The sequence below is a fragment of the Lissotriton vulgaris genome, chromosome 4_1 (genome assembly GCF_964263255.1).
Source record: "Lissotriton vulgaris chromosome 4_1, aLisVul1.2, whole genome shotgun sequence".
Taxonomy (NCBI): Eukaryota; Metazoa; Chordata; class Amphibia; order Caudata; family Salamandridae; genus Lissotriton; species Lissotriton vulgaris.
This window is the reverse complement of record NC_141691.1, coordinates 2,030,124,926-2,030,146,867: the sequence shown is the minus strand read 5'-3', so window position 1 is coordinate 2,030,146,867 and position 21,942 is coordinate 2,030,124,926.

The following is a 21,942-nucleotide window of genomic DNA, read 5'->3' as shown; positions in this document are numbered from 1 at the left end:
TGCCTCTCTGGTCAACAGGGGGGAGAGGAAAAACGACCACTTCTCCAGCGGCCATCCACAAGCCAAAGCCACCCTCTCGAAGTTTGTTAGAAACACGTCGGGATCTTCGCCTGTAACGTATTTCTGTAGGGAAATACCAGCGGGGGTGGGTGGGGGTTGACTCTCCCTCACGGGGATGCAGGCCGGGTCTACAGTCTGTTGCATCCCCTCGAGTCGAGCCACCATGGTGTTCCTAAAGGTATCCCTGTCTTGTTGGGTGGAGGCGAGCTGTTGCTCCACAGCCCATCCCAATTTTTCCTGGCCTTTGATGAGAGCCTGTAACATTTCCTCCATCGTCGTATCCCGGATGGTTACTTGTGTGCCCGCATACTCCACCACTTGTGGGGTTTTGGGTGGGGTGCCGAACAAATCCACTGACAACGGGTATTTAGGTAACGCAGGTTTTATTGTTTTGTACAGCTGCCTTTTCTGGACCGGCACTCGATAGTAAGGGAGGGGGTTTTCAGCGTCCTCCGTTGCTTCCCTTAAGGCTCCCCGCCGTCTCAGCTCCCACTGTCGTCTGAGAGGTGTAGTATGGGCTTCCGCTGTTGTCAAACGAGGACCAATATATAGCAGCAGGAAAGAAAGAGAAAACCCGTGTTAATCTGACGACCTGGGTTTTCTAAATCAGGAAAGGGAGTGAGGAGTCACACGTGCATACTAACTACCCCGCTACTTGTGAGGTGAGGTGAAGGGGGGGTTCGTGCACAGCGTGTCCCGAAGCTGGTCAGGTTGGGGGCTTGTCCCGCCCAACCCAGGAAACGAGACCGTACCAGTCCTAGCCACACTTCCCGGGAAGCGTGGCTGGGCGATGCGCCTTTCCGGTGGCCTCCTGGCATGTCGCTGCATCCTCTCTCCTTTCTCAGTCTTCCTCAGGTGTTCTCAAGCCCTCGGTCCTCCCTGTCTGTTTCCTTTGTCCTCCGCTCGTCTTCACTCTCCTTGTCCTTCCTCAACTCCGCTCAGTCCTCGCTCTCCTCAACCTTCCTCCACTCCTCTCCGTCATCGCTCTCCTCGTCCTTCCTCCACTCCGCTCCGTCCTCCTGTTGCCACTCTTCTCCTCCTCTGGGTGTAACACACACCTGCGCGAATTCAGGGCTGGGGTTTACCAGTGAATAGAGGGCAGGTCCCAGGTCTGGCTCCGCCCAATTAAAGAAAAATGGGTCCTCTGTGCACTGTAAGGGCTTGTAGACGTCGACATCAGTGGTTTTCCAGGCGTCAGTGTGCTGTTCAAAAAGAGGGGACACATGAACACGTAAGCCAGGAGGACCCGAGTCCGGGTCCCCCTCATCACAATCACTTGGCAAACACATAGTGAGGATGCTATGTTTCTCTACATGAGTAGTGTGTGGGAAAACAGCATCAATATGTTTAGTTTTCTGAGCTATCGAAAAGGGTAGGTCCTAATGATTCTGAGGATGTTTGCCCATCACAGAGTTAAACATGACAGGACTAATCACAAGGCCTCCACCCTGTATTGATGCTGGGGGCAGAGTTCCAGTCAGAGCCACCAAGAAAGAATGATGAATAAATTGTATGACTCATCTATAGAGTTGGAATACTTGTTCATAAAGCAAATGAAGCTCCACTAAAGTAAGATTTATATAATTTGGATGTGGTGTAAAACCAGCCAAAACTGGCCAAGAAGCCCCATCAATAATTAAGGGACCCATATAAAGGGCACCATTCAACCAAGTAGTATGCTCCCAGGACGCCAACAGAACTTCAATCATCAAGTAAGGACGATATGCTGCTGAAGGAACAGTGACTTTGTAAGCACGAAACAAATTATAATTTGCATCAACTGAAAGAAAGGTAACCCAGGAATGAAACACCTCAAGCAGTATGCTAACAGTGATAGTTTCTCATGTGATAACCTCCATGGATAACATGGCAAGTGTGTCAGCTTTCTAACTAGTCCTTATGCAGGAATTGTGGGAATGATAGCCGCAGGAGGAGGGGGACAGGGGTGTCTGCCTTAGGAGGTATTGAACAAAACAATCAGTGCTGCTTCATGGTTACCTAAAGCTCTTGCAGTACCGGTCAGCATTGGTCCTTTTGTCCCTCGGAATGACGTGAGCTCTGTGGGAAACTTTAGTCAGCGACAGTCCACTCATACAGAGAGAACTGGATTGGGAAGATCGGGGAACATGAATGGAAATGGTCCATCTATATTGCCTATAGAATCTAGTGCCCCTTTAACAGCCACTGCTGATCTGTTGGGAATACGCATGTGTTCCAGTACTATATGATCCATACCCATGGCGAATACAAGCTCAGACTTGGGGATGTGGTAAACAACAATGAGGGGACCAGTGGGTGCAACTTTAAAATAAATGCAATTTAGGGAGCTGCTGGAAATTAACATGTCTTAGATGCTACAGACTTAGAGACTTGGTTAAGAGATCACAATAACATTAAGGAAGGCCAGAACAGTACATCGCGTCAGGGAACCATCAAGGCTGCAGTAAAGGCAAAACTATTGGATGTGGTGAAATTGAAGGCTGAGGTAGTAGACATTCTTAGTGGAAATTGACCTTTGGAGGGAATAGAGACCTGTGAGTCAGATGAGCTGTTGTATATTACGAAAGACAAGCACACAAGAAGCTGTCAGAACTAGTCCAGAGGTGTGAAATAGACTTGTCTCAAACAGCAATGCTACAAGGAAATCATAGGCTTAATTATCGTGACCAGGAACTGGTGGAAAAAGAGTGATGGGATTGAAAAAACACATCCGAGAGCTGATTGTAGGAATATTGGCTTGGAGTATGCTTGCTAAGTGGGAGGAAAGGTGGTCTAAGAAGAAGACTGATAGAAAAGTGACAGGGGAAATACCACCTCCATAAGGGAAAAAACCAGGAGTTGAGGCGTATCTGCTACAAGAGGTGCCTAGTGGAGGGTACGTGTATGTCGCTTGAGGTAGAGCAGACCGAGCTGCTTTCGCAAATGATTTTCCTAGATTGAGGGAGAAAACTGCTGAATTGTACAAGCAAGTCAAACATTTTGTTATAATCTCAAAAGTGTTGTGGATTGATTTAAATACACTGTATAAAATTGTGGTCCCTAGTGATCTATGGTCTGCATGTAATTCGTTGTTGATTGGCCCATTGCATGCCAGAGAGGCATCCTTCAACTCATGGCCCTTCGCCTTTGGTTATGAAAAAGTGTGATCAGGTGATCACATGGTTGCAGTCCAAATTAGCCCTTTAAGAAATCGATTGGGTTAATATAGATCGAACAACCCAGTAGCCTAAAGAGTCAGTGTATACCTATTATGAGAGGCTCTTGCAAGCCTTCAAGCAGTACAGTGGGTTAGAAACGCTTGACTCTAAAGACATGGGACACTTTGTCTCAAAATTTGTGAAAGGACTAAGGTTGGAAATCACACTCATGATCCAGGAATATTTGATCTGCTTGAAAAATGAGTCCATGGATGAAATTCCACGGTATGCCACAGTGCAGTGATGAGGTAGGTTCCAAGAATAATGTAAAAGGTAATGCCGGTCTAAATGCAAATAGCACAGAAGAAAGAGCAGGTGCAGGAAACAGGAGGGACAGTAGGTCATAATCAGAGTTGCTCAAAAAAGAATGACAAACCCTTTGACTGCAGAAGTGCCGGTGAGAATCGGGACCTTCCAGAATCATCACCAGTTCGTAGTGTGTGATTCAAGTCAAGTCTGTTTGTTAGGGCGTAATCGCTTGTGTAAATTGAATTGTACAATATATTGTTCGCTGAAGGGAATAAAGTTGCAGACTAAAGACAATGACATTCCTTTCAAACTAGCAAATCAAAATCATTTTGTAGACATGTTTCCTTGCTGACAGTGGAGGACATGCCATTGGTCTTGAGTGACACTGTCTCTCCGGTGGTATGGGACTTCATGGATGAAAATTGGACAGATTTAAGTGAGAAGTTTAGCCAGCTGCATACAGATCAAGCCTAATGCAGAATTTCTGAGAACATGTCAGTACACCCTGACCCTAGAAACGGTGACAGAGATTATATCTGTGATTGAGGTCATGATTTCACAGGGCACACTAAAAGAGATCACATGCAATTTGCCCTTCATGAGATTGCAGAAACAGTAAGTGCTGCATAGTTCAGGACCACAGAAAGGTGAATAACATTGTGACTTCATGTTGGCCTGTTGTACCGAATCCATCTGTGATCCTATTTCAGATTCCTTGTGAGGCTGCCTGGTTCACTGTGATCGACCTTTGTCAGGCATTATTCTTCATTCCATTGCATAAGGAAAGCGAATTTATATTTGCTTTCCGTCTGGAGAATTGTGTCTTCTGAAAATCCATCCATCTCCAATCAGGTCTTGAAGAAGAACCTCGAGAGTTTGAGTTTGCCACAAATCTCAGTGTTAGTTCAGTATATTTATGACCTCTTTATTGCATTCAAAACACAGGAGGCTTGCAGGGATGATACTATTGCCTTACTGGCTGGCAATGGGCATAAGGTGTGTCAGAGCATACTTCAGTACTGTCTCACTGAAGTTCAGTACTTGGGTCATCGAAATAAGAAAGGATAGATGTAGGTGTCCCCAGAATGAGTGGAGGCGATCCTAGGACTAGTTTCTAACCTGGGGTGGCATGGTGAGTAAACAAACAATTAATTTAACCAGTTCTCTTGACTGGGGCTGAATGTTTGGATTTTTCATTCTTGCCAGAAGTGTGGCAAGTATGCCCAGACTTGGGTCTTAGGCTTACTCTGCCACTGGATTCAAGCCAGCCTGGTTGATGAGGGGTGAAACCCTGAAACCGGTCCTAGGATGCTATTTTCCAGTCCAGAGTGGACCTGGCTCGGCAGTTCGGGCTGGACTGTTCCCATATGGCTGGTTCTAAACTGAGATGGTATGGCGAGCAACAGAACAATGGGGTATATTATCAAGGACCGGTGTTAAAATTATCGCCGTTTTATCAGCAGGAAACTGCTGATAAAATGGCGATAATGGGCTTGATAATACTCCCTTGTTACTTCCCATAGAAGCCCATGTTAACACCAGAACATGGGCTCCTATGGGAATTAACAAGGGCTCATTATCGCCGTTCTATCGTCAGTTTCCTGCTGATAAAACGGCGATAATTTTATGCCCCAATGTATTTAACCCAGATCTCTTGACGGGGGGTGAATGTTTTGATTTGTTCTGCATTCTGTCCATCATTTGTGTGTTTTTAACAGTTATTAATAACAAAGAATGGAACACAAGCACACAGTAAGGGCTTACTGAGTGTAATCTGCATCTCCTAATGTTTCTTGAAGCACCCCAGACCTTTTACATACACCTGCCAATTATTTATATAATGACCAATAAATACCATTTGCAGTGGCATAACAAAACTGGAGTGGGCCCCTTTGCAAAGTATACGCACCCCAAAGCTCTCCCACAAGGTACCTGCCACTGCCGGGGGAGTCCCTGGAGATCGGGTCCCCCACAACATTGGGGCTGTGGGGCTTTTGTTATGCCACTGACTTTTTGGAACACAATCATTTATAAATCAAATGTGTCATGCAAAACTAAAAACCCCAGATACCTATCAAGAATTTGTTAATAGGCTATTAGCCACACTTGATTCTCAACATAATGCACTGATTGTAAGTTTTTGCAATTTTGTATAGATACCTGAAAGTCCATAACTACAATATTACACTCCAAAGTGGTAAGTTCACATAGTTACTTAAACTCTTTAATAGTATAAGATTTTTACCAGCATGTTAAAATTATGATTTCCTTATACCTTACAGTGGTCTTTTCATTTATAGTAGGCATTCTCATCGCTTATGTTATCTGGTGGTTTATTTTGATTTGTTTTAGGTGAGGCACATATTCTAGTACACACAATATTTACCTGCAGCACTGTTTACATCTCTATACTGGTTGCATCTGCATCACTGGTTCTGATAAAGACCCGGTTTACATTAAATGGAACTCTTAGGGTTGAAACCTTCAACATTATAAAAATGTTTGCTCTGATATTGTGTGCTCTGATTGGCTGATTATGAAATCTGACTGGAAAAAACATTTACTAAAGATCAATAATGTTGTATCTATCATAAGAAGCTGGATTTGCTGTTATATATATTTATTCACAATCCTTTATCACCTATTGCAAGCACTGCACAGCAACTCTTTTGGATTTCTTAGGACACCATTGTATATATGTATGAGTATACTTTGAGTGTCATCAGTAAAGAAGAAAAAAAAGAATACTGGTTCAAACTTTATTTTTTCCAATACCCACAGAGGACAGGATTTTACATCCATATTCTAAGTAAAGCCCACAATGCAGTGTTGTTATTAGTCATGCCATTTCAGATATTGCAGTGATGTTATCAATGTGATGTGGTATGTGAGGTATTTTGTAGTGCATGCAAGGGTGTGAGTTATATTAACTTTAGAGCCTCAATTTATAGTTACTTCCAGTAACTATAACTGGTGATGTCAGTTGTTTTGCTGGTTTAAACTGCTATGCCTTACCTGATATTTTCACCTAGCCATACCCCCTTTTCTTGAATTTCCAAAGATTTTCTATAATGTAAAATAATATATAATTACAGTTCCTAACTATAACATCACATTAATAGGGGTGGGTGGAACTCAAGTAGTTTTACTCCGTGGAATTCTGTGGAGTTCCACCCACCACAGAGTAATAGTCACTTGTCCTGAAATTAGTTAAAATGTATTGTAAGTTGTATGTTCTCTTACCACCTGTAACATTACAGGTGATTGAAGTGCAGTACACATAATACAGTAATTAAATTCACAATTGTATCATGCAACGCAAAAAGCTCCACTGTTTCAGGAAAATTTGCTTCAACCCCTCCTCACTGTGACTAATTGTTTCGCGTATTGTGGTGCTTAAAATAATGCGCATTTCTAAGACTTCTGCAGCATGATGGCACAACAGAGTATATGTTAGCTATGAATGAAGGTCCAGTACCAAAATCTGAACCACTTTCCAATTCAAATGACAGTTTCAATTTTAGCTGCATGAGTGTTTGCAGGTTGCATCTGTGTGCTCTGCATGCACTGAAGTCCTGCACTGCGTCAGAGTTGCAACTCGCTGCCAAGTGCTGCATCAGGAGGTATTCGTTGAACGTGGGCGTGTCTATTTTGCGCTGCACAGATGATAAGTCTTGTCACAAGTAGGGTATTACAAGGTGCACTGCCATTCATGGTACTGCACACCTCGAAGACATTCCTATGTGCTTTCCCTCTGGAAAGGCCAGCATTCCCAGGGGGCTTGGGTGTCAAAACTCCAAAGATGACACAGACAGGGCCTGACCTCACCTCTTCCACAGCACTCTTTCAACCATCCTCTATAACTTCGTTTCCGGACTGTGATCCCTCGTTTTGGTTGGTTTCAATGAGATACGTAAGGGGCTTGGCCTTAGCTCAGATTGTGAAATGAGGCTTGAACATATGCTGTGTTTCCACAGGGTGGGCGCCAGTAAACTCCACCATGCAGTGGTAGGCAGAGTTTTTGCCAAACGCTGTTCTCCAAGCAAAACGCGGAGTGGCTAAACTCGGCAAAGTCTGTCGTCGGAGCAGAGTTTATCTCCCACTCCTAAAATCAACTTTTGGTATTTTCAATGAATTCTATGCTTTTTTTCAAATGTAAAACAAGATCTCCATGGTCGTGAGTAGACATGCATGGCATGGGGTTGAGAGCAGGACCTGGCCTCGGAGCTTGGCCTTAGAGCTTGCACGGCATGGCATGGGGTTAGGTACAGGGCTTTGCATGACACAGGAGTCTCGCAGGAGTCTCTTGATCAAGAAACTTCAAATAATAGAGTGATGTGATTGGCCGAGGTGCTTTTTTCCATGTTGGCCTCTACTCTCCCTCTGGAGCAAAACTTCTACGAGATCCCAGGGGGGCCTGTGCTCTGATTTATTCACTGAAAGATGAAGAGAAATGCTGCTGAGGTCATATAAACATCCAAATAAAAAAACAATAAGTTATAAAGGGGCAAGGTAAGGTTAGGTACGCTGCCCAGGGAATATACAACAATCAACATCATACATTCATTAATAATAAGTAGTATCCCACAGAAGAGCAGTTAATTTTTTTCATTATCAAATGATAAAACACTTTTTTATCTCTTTTTCTAAATAAATAAACACATAATTTATCACATACAATCAATTCAACATGTACAATATTCTTTATAATTCATATCAGGCAAGAGAGCCACCATCTTATCATATGAAATCCATAAATTCGGTACATGTCCCCACAACAAACATCAACAAAAACAGAAAAATATGTAGTAAGAACTTAACACAATGACAAAGACTCACAGTATTACCATTGACTCAAACAGAAGACACCATTACAAATAACACAAAATATTTCAAATGTACAATACAAAATTGACACAATTGTGCCGACACGCATTTTTTAAACACCATGTACCATCCTTCTTCAGGGCTTTGATTTCATATGATGCTTTGAATTCAGAAATACATTCATAACGTGATTGTATCGAGATACATTCGGGGCTCCGTTAGATATATATATAAAACTCTGTGGGAACGAAAGAGGCACAATGAATAATTATATACATATTTACTCATACTTCTCTATCTTAAAAACACAATGGAGCAAATTTAATTCAACCTGGAAGTCCAATGAAACCGAATAAGTGTCATTTATCTGGAAAGTCACCACCACCAAAGGTACTTAAAGTTGGACAAAATAACAAAATATAATACGGAAACCCAGTGTGGACAGTAAATCCCATGTCACAGAAGAATATAGTTACACAAGAAAGCGTTGTATAGAAGATGAAGAAATTGAAATTCAAAAAAGCTACTCCACAGACTTTTAGAGGCTATTCTGAATCCGAGGGGCTAGTAAGTGTTCACGATGCTTCAGAAGTGCATCTGGAAATCAAAACCACATATACTGCAGCTCAAGTTAGAATCTGTAAAGTTAATCAAGGGTTTAAAGTGTTGTCATTCCCTAAAATTTTTTTAGCAATAAAAGACAATAGAAAATGGCATGCCTACTTTATCAGACAGGGCACCAAAGACATCCTATAATCGCTGGATCCGCGATGAAGTTTTCAGACTAAAAAATATGATTGAAACTGAAATTGGAGAAGAAAAATCACACCCATGCTCTCTCCTCATTACTCTAGAATAAAGGGTAAAGAATCCATCCCTGTACGTACTTTGGAAGTTCAAGGAAGTATTAAAAAACGGATATCACCAGGCGGTTTAATAGGGTCACGATTTGGATCCTGAATAATAGCTAGGTAAGAACCAAATACCGACAAGTCATTTGACCCAGCAAATCACCTGTATTTTGCAGTCTAAAAAATACTGCATATACTCTAGCTTGCAGTTTTTAAAGTTGTAAAGGCGTATAATTCCAGAGGAGGCCAAAAAGAAACTAGACAACATTACCTCTGAACTTAGCTCTCTCAGTGATTATCTTTTTAAGAAGAAGACTCATCTTCTCTTACACCACAGATTTGGACAGAGAAGGGGGGATAATTCCTTTGAGAATTATAGTAATAGAAGAACCAAATTCTATGGACAAAGGAGAAACAATCTTTTTCTAGGCAACCGATGAGGGTACACGAGAGGGAGGTTCAAGACCCAAGAGAGGGGACGGTATCAACAGACAGACAACCCACCTCAATTTTTGCAGACAAAGTGGAACCAATACTGGAGAGAATAGGTTCCCCTGTTCTTGAGCCCATCCCTATTTTAATCTTTCTGGGATTTACCTGGATACTTCTTCTGAGAACCTGCTGGTCAGTGGACTGTCCTTCATACCTAGTACTGGCCTTAACCAGTTTGAATTGAACCAAGATCTACAATCTTTTTTCCTGAAGATTTATTTAACCCGTTCAGTGCTTCGAACGTCCAACGGTTGTCGCGTGCACTACCTTGCTAGTGCTGCGCACGACCGTTGGACGTCCGAATCCCGTTAGCGCAATCGAACGTCCGCACGGGGGGGAATGTTTGCGCGCGCTTAACGGGTTAATACATTTTTGGGAGAACATATGGCTGGTTCTAAACTGAGATGGCATGGCGAGCAACAGAACAGTGGGGTATATTATCAAGAACCGGTGTTAAAATTATTGCCGTTTTATCGGCAGGAAACTGCTGATAAAATGGCGATAATGGGCTTGATAATACTCCCTTGTTACTTCCCATAGAAGCCCATGTTAACACCAGAACATGGGCTTCTATGGGAATTAACAAGGGCTCATTATCGCCGTTCTATCGTCAGTTTCCTGCTGATAAAACGGCGATAATTTTATGCCCCAATGTATTTAACCCAGATCTCTTGACGGGGGGTGAATGTTTTGATTTGTTCTGCATTCTGTCCATCATTTGTGTGTTTTTAACAGTTATTAATAACAAAGAAAGTAACACAAGCACACAGTAAGCGCTTACTGAGTGTAATCTGCATCTCCTAATGTTTCTTGAAGCACCCCAGACCTTTTACATACACCTGCCAATTATTTCTATAATGACCAATAAATACCATTTGCAGTGGCATAACAAAACTGGAGGGGGCCCATTTGCAAAGTACATGCGCCCCAAAGCTCTTCCACATGGTACCTCCCACTGCCGGGGGAGTCCCTTGAGATCGGGTCCCCCACAACATTGGGGCTGTGGGGCTTTTGTTATGCCACTGACTTTTTGGAACACAATCATTTATAAATTAAATGTGTCATGCAAAACTAGAAACCCCAGATACCTATCAAGAATTTGTTAATAGGCTATTAGCCACACTTGATTCTCAACATAATGCACTGATTGTAAGTTTTTGCAATTTTGTATAGATACCTGAAAGTCTATAACTACAATATTCCACTCCAAAGAGGTAAGTTCACATAGTTACTTACACTCTTTAATAGTATAAGATTTTTACCAGCATGTTAAAATTATGATTTCCTTATACCTTACAGTGGTCTTTTCATTTATAGTAGGCATTCTCATCGCTTATGTTATCTGGTGGTTTATTTTGATTTGTTTTAGGTGAGGCACATATTCTAGTACACACAATATTTACCTGCAGCACTGTTTACATCTCTATACTGGTTGCATCTGCATCAATGGTTCTGATAAAGACCCGGTTTACATTAAATGGAACTCTTAGGGTTGAAACCTTCAACATTATAAAATTGTTTGCTCTGATATTGTGTGCTCTGATTGGCTGATTATGAAATATGACTGGCAAAAACATTTACTAAAGATCAATAATGTTGTATCTATCATAAGAAGCTGGATTTGCTGTTATATATATTTATTCACAATCCTTTATCACCTATTGCAAGCACTGCACAGCAACTCTTTTGGATTTCTTAGGACACCATTGTATATATGTATGAGTATACTTTGAGTGTCATCAGTAAAGAAGAAAAAAAAGAATACTGGTTCAAACTTTATTTTTTCCAATACCCACAGAGGACAGGATTTTACATCCATATTCTAAGTAAAGCCCACAATACAGTGTTGTTATTAGTAATGCCATTTCAGATATTGCAGTGATGTTATCAATGTGATGTGGTATGTGAGGTATTTTGTAGTGCATGCAAGGGTGTGAGTTATATTAACTTTAAAGCCTCAATTTATAGTTACTTCCAGTAACTAAAACTGGTGATGTCAGTTGTTTTGCTGGTTTAAACTGTTATGCCTTACCTGATATTTTCACCTAGCCATACCCCCTTTTCTTGAATTTCCAAAGATTTTCTATAATGTAAAATAATATATAATTACAGTTCCTAACTATAACATCACATTAATAGGGGTGGGTGGAACTCAAGTAGTTTTACTCCGTGGAATTCTGTGGAGTTCCACCCACCACAGAGTAATAGTCACTTGTCCTGAAATTAGTTAAAATGTATTGTAAGTTGTATGTTCTCTTACCACCTGTAACATTACAGGTGATTGAAGTGCAGTACACATAATACAGTAATTAAATTCACAATTGTATCATGCAACGCAAAAAGCTCCACTGTTTCAGGAAAATTTGCTTCAACCCCTCCTCACTGTGACTAATTGTTTCGCGTATTGTGGTGCTTAAAATAATGCGCATTTCTAAGACTTCTGCAGCATGATGGCACAACAAAGTATATGTTAGCTATGAATGAAGGTCCAGTACCAAAATCTGAACCACTTTCCAATTCAAATGACAGTTTCAATTTTAGCTGCATGAGTGTTCGCAGGTTGCATCTGTGTGCTCTGCATGCACTGAAGTCCTGCACTGCGTCAGAGTTGCAACTCGCTGCCAAGTGCTGCATAAGGAGGTATTCGTTGAACGTGGGCGTGTCTATTTTGCGCTGCACAGATGATAAGTCTTGTCACAAGTAGGGTATTACAAGGTGCACTGCCATTCATGGTACTGCACACCTCGAAGACATTCCCATGTGCTTTCCCTCTGGAAGGGCCAGCATTCCCAGGGGGCTTGGGTGTCAAAACTCCAAAGATGACACAGACAGGGCCTGACCTCACCTCTTCCACAGCACTCTTTCAACCATCCTCTATAACTTCGTTTCCGGACTGTGATCCCTCGTTTTGGTTGGTTTCAATGAGATACGTAAGGGGCTTGGCCTTAGCTCAGATTGTGAAATGAGGCTTGAACATATGCTGTGTTTCCACAGGGTGGGCGCCAGTAAACTCCACCATGCAGTGGTAGGCAGAGTTTTTGCCAAACGCTGTTCTCCAAGCAAAACGCGGAGTGGCAAAACTCGGCAAAGTCTGTCGTCGGAGCAGAGTTTATCTCCCACTCCTAAAATCAACTTTTGGTATTTTCAATGAATTCTATGCTTTTTTTCAAATGTAAAACAAGATCTCCATGGTCGTGAGTAGACATGCATGGCATGGGGTTGAGAGCAGGACCTGGCCTCGGAGCTTGGCCTTAGAGCTTGCACGGCATGGCATGGGGTTAGGTACAGGGCTTTGCATGACACAGGAGTCTCGCAGGAGTCTCTTGATCAAGAAACTTCAAATAATAGAGTGATGTGATTGGCCGAGGTGCTTTTTTCCATGTTGGCCACTACTCTCCCTCTGGAGCAAAACTTCTACGAGATCCCAGTGGGGCCTGTGCTCTGATTTATTCACTGAAAGATGAAGAGAAATGCTGCTGAGGTCATATAAACATCCAAATAAAAAAACAATAAGTTATAAAGGGGCAAGGTAAGGTTAGGTACGCTGCCCAGGGAATATACAACAATCAACATCATACATTCATTAATAATAAGTAGTATCCCACAGAAGAGCAGTTAATTTTTTTCATTATCAAATGATAAAACACTTTTTTATCTCTTTTTCTAAATAAATAAACACATAATTTATCACATACAATCAATTCAACATGTACAATATTCTTTATAATTCATATCAGGCAAGAGAGCCACCATCTTATCATATGAAATCCATAAATTCGGTACATGTCCCCACAACAAACATCAACAAAAAACAGAAAAATATGTAGTAAGAACTTAACACAATGACAAAGACTCACAGTATTCCCATTGACTCAAACAGAAGACACCATTACAAATAACACAAAATATTTCAAATGTACAATACAAAATTGACACAATTGTGCCGACGCGCATTTTTTAAATACCATGTACCATCCTTCTTCAGGGCGCTGATTTCATATGATGCTTTGAATTCAGAAATACATTCATAACGTGATTGTATCGAGATACATTCGGGGCTCCGTTAGATATATATATAAAACTCTGTGGGAACGAAAGAGGCACAATGAATAATTATATACATATTTACTCATACTTCTCTATCTTAAAAACACAATGGAGCAAATTTAATTCAACCTGGAAGTCCAATGAAACCGAATAAGTGCCATTTATCTGGAAAGTCACCACCACCAAAGATACTCAAAGTTGGACAAAATAACAAAATATAATACGGAAACCGAGTGTGGACAGTAAATCCCATGTCACAGAAGAATATAGTTACACAAGAAAGCGTTGTATAGAAGATGAAGAAATTGAAATTCAAAAAAGCTACTCCACAGACTTTTAGAGGCTATTCTGAATCCGAGGGGCTAGTAAGTGTTCACGATGCTTCAGAAGTGCATCTGGAAATCAAAACCACATATACTGCAGCTCAAGTTAGAATCTGTAAAGGTAATCAAGGGTTTAAAGTGTTGTCATTCCCTAAAATTTCTTTAGCAATAAAAGACAATAGAAAATGGCATGCCTACTTTATCGGACATGGCACCAAAGACATCCTATAATCGCTGGATCCGCGATGAAGTCTTCAGACTAAAAAATATGATTGAAACTGAAATTGGAGAAGAAAAATCACACCCATGCTCTCGCCTCATTACTCTAGAATAAAGGGTAAAGAATCCATCCCTGTACGTACTTTGGAAGTTCAAGGAAGTATTAAAAAACGGATATCACCAGGCGGTTTAATAGGGTCACGATTTGGATCCTGAATAATAGCTAGGTAAGAACCAAATACCGACAAGTCATTTGACCCAGCAAATCACCTGTATTTTGCAGTCTAAAAAATACTGCATATACTCTAGCTTGCAGTTTTTAAAGTTGTAAAGGCGTATAATTCCAGAGGAGGCCAAAAAGAAACTAGACATCATTACCTCTGAACTTAGCTCTCTCAGTGATTATCTTTTTAAGAAGGAGACTCATCTTCTCTTACACCACAGATTTGGACAGAGAAGGGGGGATAATTCCTTTGAGAATTATAGTAATAGAAGAACCAAATTCTATGGACAAAGGAGAAACAATCTTTTTCTAGGCAACCGATGAGGGTACACGAGAGGGAGGTTCAAGACCCAAGAGAGGGGACGGTATCAACAGACAGACAACCCACCTCAATTTTTGCAGACAAAGTGGAACCAATACTGGAGAGAATAGGTTCCCCTGTTCTTGAGCCCATCCCTATTTTAATCTTTCTGGGATTTACCTGGATACTTCTTCTGAGAACCTGCTGGTCAGTGGACTGTCCTTCATACCTAGTACTGGCCTTAACCAGTTTGAATTGAACCAAGATCTACAATCTTTTTTCCTGAAGATTTATTTAACCCGTTCAGTGCTTCGAACGTCCAACGGTTGCCGCGTGCACTACCTTGCTAGTGCTGCGCACGACCGTTGGACGTCCGAATCCCGTTAGCGCAATCGAACGTCCGCACGGGGGGGAATGTTTGCGCGCGCTTAACGGGTTAATACATTTTTGGGAGAACAGAGCGATCATGGAATTTGACAATAGATCTAGACTGCATCCTAAGTCCTTCACTTCCGCTCGTTTCCGAGCCGAGGCACCGACGGAGAGGTGAGTTTTCACAGAGCTGATTAGACAGTTAAGCGGTTAGAGGTGTAGGTAAAGTCTTTTACAACTACTACAGGCAGTGGCTTCCCTGGGAGTGGTTGGGCATACCAATGATTGCTGTGACGGCTACCTTTATATTGGATTTAGACTCAGGGGATGTACTTTAGTTTTTGACACCTTGATTTGGCAGCATTCCCTTGCAGCAACTTCATAGAGCTATCCAGAACATCACTTACAGTGCGCTATATGGTCACCATTGGCACTATCTCCAGCCCACCTTGTTTAGGGTTAATGTCTTGTGCACCAACGAACTATGGGTGTGGGCAGAACTGACAGAGTTTGTTGAGGTCTGGACAGTAAGGGGTCTTCGACATGCTTTTTAGGTTTGTGTATAGAGCTAGTGGGCTGGACACTTTTGAACTGTTGCTTATTGTGTCCTTCTCTCTTTCCTCTTTTTTCTACACATTAGAGCAGGGCCTCAATTTCCCGAGCGGTTGCCGGGTAAGTTGAGGCTATTACCCACACAAGGCTGGGTAAGTATCACTGAGAGGAAATGCCTCCTTGTGATATAGCTAATATGCTTATCTAGATACAGCTAATATGCTTATCTACAAATGCAGGACGCAAATTGTTCATGCAAGTGGTGGTGATTGTCTTTATTGTGTGTGTGGAGTTATGTGGTTGACTGTGTGGTAACATGGATCTGTTATCTTCTACTTATCCGACAGGTAGAACATTCCTTTCCTGTCTGCAGAGGACACAGAGTCTCCAAGTCTGGGTGATACGTCTCCATTTATAAAGTATTCTGATGCAATCTGTGCTTCCTTATACTTGTACACCCTTCAGTTAATCTGGCAGTAGCACACTTAATTCAAGGTCCTGATGAAAGCTGGAGCACTACTCTTAACAGCTGAAACTAGTTGACCAGTCCACACAACGCCATTATGTAGCTCTACTCTCTCGCTACTAGGCGTGTTTTTAATCATGACACCTATACTTTTGCTGTCAGGCTATCCCCGCAGTATAGGTAGTCAATTTTAAGTATCACCTTTTTCACGGCACTGCTTTGCTTTAACACACATTTCATTTTGGGCACAATGTTGGCAGAACATGGTTGATTTTCTGGCCCGCACTGTTACATTGGCGGTGCTGGAATTACTGCCATCCCCCAAATGATGATATACCGCCTAGAGGGTGGTCTGATGGGACTTTCCAAGCCCATTGAAACATAGCATCTCCAGCCACAAGGTTTTCCGTGTGATTCCTACACACCATTTGGGACAGCACACCACACTTTGACCTGGTCTTCTTTCTTTTGTGTTAGACGTATATTTGGGGCATAAGTTGACAGGTCATTAAATCATATCCCCTCTGACCCTCCCCACTTTTGTTTCTCAGCATTTCCAAAACATGCGTCAGCACAATTGTGTCGATTGCGTATTGTATACTTGAAATATTTGGTGTTATTTGCAATAGTGTCTTCTGTTTGAGTCAATGGTAATACTGTGAGTCTTTGCCATTGTGTTAAGTTTTTACTGTATGTTTTTCTTTTCTTTGTTGATGTTTGTTGTGGAGACATGTATTTAAATTATCGTTTTCTCCTGATTAGATGGTGGTTCTCTTGTCTGATACTCCCTTGTCTGATCTGAATTACAAAGAATATTGTACATGTTGAATTGATTGTATGTGATAAATTATAAGTATATTTATTTAAAAAAAGAGAAAAAACATTTTTATCATTTGATAATAAAAGGAATGAACTGCTCTTTTGGGGGTCATTTGGAAAATACACGGAGCAGGAGCAGGACAGCAAACGCCGGTTTTGGGGGCACTTACCAGCTCATTGCCTCGCCACCTCTGGGGTGCTCACGCTGCAGTTCTCTCCCGCCGCAGCAGTCCAGTGAAGCCTGTGGATGCCACGGGGAGACTACAGCTCCCAGAGTGCTCGGCCAGCACTTCCGCCCACTTCCGCCTGCTAGCGCGCCCGGAGGCGCTTCAAAGGGAGCAGGCTTCGTCCGCGCCGCGGGACGCGCGCGGGCGTGCGCCGGGCTAAGCCCGGGCAAAGGGCGGGCCCTCTACGGCCCTCATCGGCAGGAATCGACAGGGACAGGGCCAGAAACGCTGCCGGACACACGAAAAAAGCCCTAATAACCAAGTAAGATTCTGTTGTTTTTCATATAGCTCCTATACTTAATTCTGAGGTGGTAGTCTTTTGGCCATAGTGACAGGATGCCGAAAAAAGGCGTTGTTACTACAACTAACACCATGGAAAATTATTTGGTTCAACTGTGCAAAAAATAAATATACAGAGGAGAGAATCTTTGGGGCAGAGTCAATCTCCAGACTTACGCTGCCTGAGCCCCACCATACTTCCTCTCACTGATGACATTACACCTTTGGAGACTGATTCCGATGACCGTCCTATCCCTCCTACTAACCAGGGTTGGAGCGATTTATCTGAGAATGTAGTGCCTGCCCCTGAGGTACTTACTGCGGATCCTGAGATTGATATAGACTCTGACTCTGAACAGGAAGTACAGGTGTGTCTTTCGGATGAAGATCAGCCCACCTCAGACCACGCCCTTCGGCCTGAACATTCTAGTGTAAAAAATCAGCCAAAACGGGGAGGGTTGAGGTCGGGGACAAGGAGGAAGAGGGTACTTACCGCAAAGGCAAAACTAAAGGACAATGGAGAGGGGAAAGTAAAATATATTGCTGATGACGACTTGTTTTCAAAAATTGCTGAGCTGATTGAATGTAAAATTAAAGCCATCATTAGCCAAAATAGACAAACTACAATCTGAGGTTAAAAAGCTGGGAGGACAGCAGAACAAGGCAGTGGAGGGGGTTGAAAATATTACCACATTGGTTGCTAATTTGGGCAATAACACTGGAGGGAATGCTGCTGGTGAGGGAATAGATGAACCGTTGCACAATAATCCCCCAACGCAGTTACCGGCGACAAATGCTAATGAAATAGTTGGTAAAGGTGATGGTTTACTAACAGTCGACATCCCCCCAGCACAAGCCCACACAACGGACCCTTTACAATTTATAGTTGAAGCGTCACCTGTTGTATTAGTATTAGCCAACGTTCCCCCCCTAGAAGGTGGTATAGTAGAATCTTTCACCTCTTTGTCAAATAAGGCATTACAATGGCTCACAAATAACATGAGGTTAGCCCCGGAGGGGGTGAGGGGGGGCAGCAATTGGCTCGGGAGATCAAGACCGCAAAAAGGGTTCCTTGGTTAGGAAATCGTCCCAAAAAATTTAAAGGGGATTGTGTGGCAGTGAGTTTTTCACATCCAGGTGTTCTGCCAAACATCCTCACTAACATACTCCCGCCCCAACGTAGACAGGGTACCGTTGTCCCATCAACACTAAAAATATTCTATGGAGAACAACAGAATGTCACCTACCCTAGGACCCCTGCACTCGGGTGGGACAACAATTGGGATATGAATAACAGATGGGGCCAAGACCGAAACTGTAATACTGCAAATCATCCAGCTCATTCAGTTCACCAAAACCCTTTTGCACAACCACTTTTGTTGTCTAATCGTTATACTCCTTTATCCTTTCTGGACCAAAATGATTGACTTTTGCCCAAACAAAATAGCCATGAAGGGAAATATGTACCTGCACTTAGTATACTTACTTGTAATATTGCAGGAATTAAGGCAAAAGTAGGAAACGCGGCATGGTCAGATTTTATGTGTAAGTTCGACATTATTGCACTACAAGAAACTTGGGACACAAAAAATAGTTTTTCATTGGATGGCTATAGTCATTTTTGTATCCCAGCAGTGTCCAATGTTGCAGGAAGAGCCAAGGGAGGCCTGTTAAGTCTTTTTAAATTAGATATTAAAGGTCGCCTGAAGAAATGTGATTCGGGCTCCGACCACTGTCTAATTTTTTAACTTTTCTCAGCAGAATATCCCAATATTTTATTTATAAATTTTTATAATGCCAATGCATCTGACTGTACTTTACATAGTCTAGATAGATTGGACCAGTTCTTGTCAGTCTACAGTGAAAACGTAATTTTTTTTAAAATCATTTTCTTGGGGGATTTTAACATCCACCCTTGTATATTAATGTGCGTTTGCGATGAAGAAGAATCCCCTCCTAACTGTTCGCCTATCCACCTTGAACATAACAAACAGGGGGAATGTTTAGAAAACTTTTTAGCAAGATGGAACTTATATGAGTCTGGGTGCGGGGAGGGAGGGGGTCAGGGTCCCTACTTTCAAGGGAACAGACAATGGCTCTATTATTGATTATATATTTATTTCATTGAGTTTATTAGGTAAGGTTTTAATGTATAAAACTGTGGTCTCTGTTTTTAGTGATCATAACCCTGTCTCCTTGGACTTAGTAACTACTGATCTCATAGGGCGAAAAGATGGTCCTTGCGACAACAGGCCAGCACTTAAAGTCAAAGACCAGGGACGCAGATTGAAATGGGATAGCATAACTCCAGAATCCTTTGTACAAGAGGTACTCTCCGATGCTGAGGGCGAGGTTGGTGTGTGCTTATCTAGTGAGGCTCACAATAGGTAAGTGATATTTGCCTTTGGTAGCATCTGCAGCAAGATTAATCAAAGATTGCTTGCTGGCCCTAAAATGAAGACATTGCCCATCAAAAGATGGTTTGATCGCAGATGCTCAAAAGCACACTCTGCACTGCTAAATGCTTTGAAGGCTGTCCCGAAAGTCCCTGCACTCATTACCACCTGTAGAGCCCAGTATAAAAAAGCCATAGCAGATAGGAAAAAAGAGATTAAAGATGAAGCCTGGACCCAGCTATCAGATCCAGCAATATTGAAAAATAGTGGAGAATTTTGGAAGATTGTTAACCAACCTTTATTCACAGGAGAGGAAAATTCCCCCCTCGAAACTAACATACCTGATGAAGGTTGGATAAAACACTTTAGTGATATTTATTCTGACCACAGTAGTGGAGATCCTGGGGGTCAGGATGGCAGTATAGCCAATGGAAACCAATTGCACTTTGAGGTAACAGAAGTTTTACAAGCAATAGACTGTACTCTGAAGAAAAAGGCGCCAGGACCTGATGGTGTTCCTGTAGACGCCTTTAAATGTTTCCCTAATTTTTGGTCTAGACTACTCTGCAGGGTCTTTAATGCATTAAGCCATGATAATATACCAGAGTCATGGAAAACATCTATAATTATCCCTGTGTTTAAAAAGGGAAACAGGCAGGATCCTGCATGTTATAGACCAATCTCACTGATTGACTCCTCAGTTAAGACCTTAGGAAGAGTCATACTAGCAAAATTAAATGAGTGGGCAACTGAGAACAGTATTCTGACAAATGTGCAATATGGATTTAGACCCAAAAGAAGTACCCAGGATCAATGTCTTAATCTCCACTTGTTGATAGAGAAATATACCAAAGCTAAGGAGGGGTCCATGTACCCCCGTTTCATGGACCTCTCCTCCGCTTTTGACCTGGTTAACAGATCAAAGCTTTAGTCAATATTGCTGGAAATGGGCTTGGATAGGACAATAGTTTACCTACTGGCTGACCTGCACTCGGGCCTTACAGCTAAAATTAGAGTTAGCACGGGTGGAAGGTGTACTGAGGCCTTTGCTTCAGAAAAAGGGGTCAGACAGGGGTGCATTATGGCACCCCTACTGTTTACATTATACGTGAATGCTTTGGAACCTGCCCTTAGGGACGTGACCCCCGATATTCCGCGTGCAGGGGAGCAGGGGATCCCTGTTCTCCTTTACGCGGATGACGCGGTACTCCTTGCACGTACAGGGGTGGGGCTCCAACGCCTTCTGGACGCCTTTGAAACCTTTATGGGCTCACTTGACCTAAAAATAAATGCGAAGAAATCCCAAATTATGCTTATGGGCAGCGCAGCAAGGAAAAATTGTCACAAAACCTTTTTTTGCGGACAGGAAAAGCTTGTTCGAGTAACTTCCTTCCCCTATTTAGGGATCACATTTGATGAAAAGGGTAATTGGGGACCCCAGGTAAAGAACAGAGCAACTTCGTTAGCAAGAACATCTTCAGCCCTTCAGGGGCTAAGAAGTTGGGGGCCAGGCCAATTGCAGCCATAATGAAAATCTATAAGGCCAAATGTATTTCAGTGGCATCCTATGGCAGCTCATTTTGGGGTTATAGGGGACTGGATTTCCTACAGATCATGGAAAATAAATTCCTTAGATCTGTTCTTGGTGTCCCACAATCGACTCCGTCCTACACTGTTCACTTGGAACTTGGGGAAGGCTACATCACAGACTTGATAAAAACAGCACCTTTGGTAGCATGGCTGAGGATGTGGCTTAACAAAGAAATCCCTTTAAACCATACCATTATGAGAGATTGTCTGTGTTTGGACAAAGTTAACAACATTAAGTGGTTGACCTACATTAAGGAAAATTTTTCCAAGTTGGGGAGGCCAGAATTATACTCTGTAATAGAGTCCATAACAGCCAAAGATATTGCGCTCACAAACTGTGCAATGAGAGAGTTCTTATCTTTGGAGAGAGAAGAGTGTGAGTTGAAAAAACCAAGTGTTAGGGCCAGTCTAATATTATCTATGCCTGACGGCCCAGAAAACTACCTGAACAA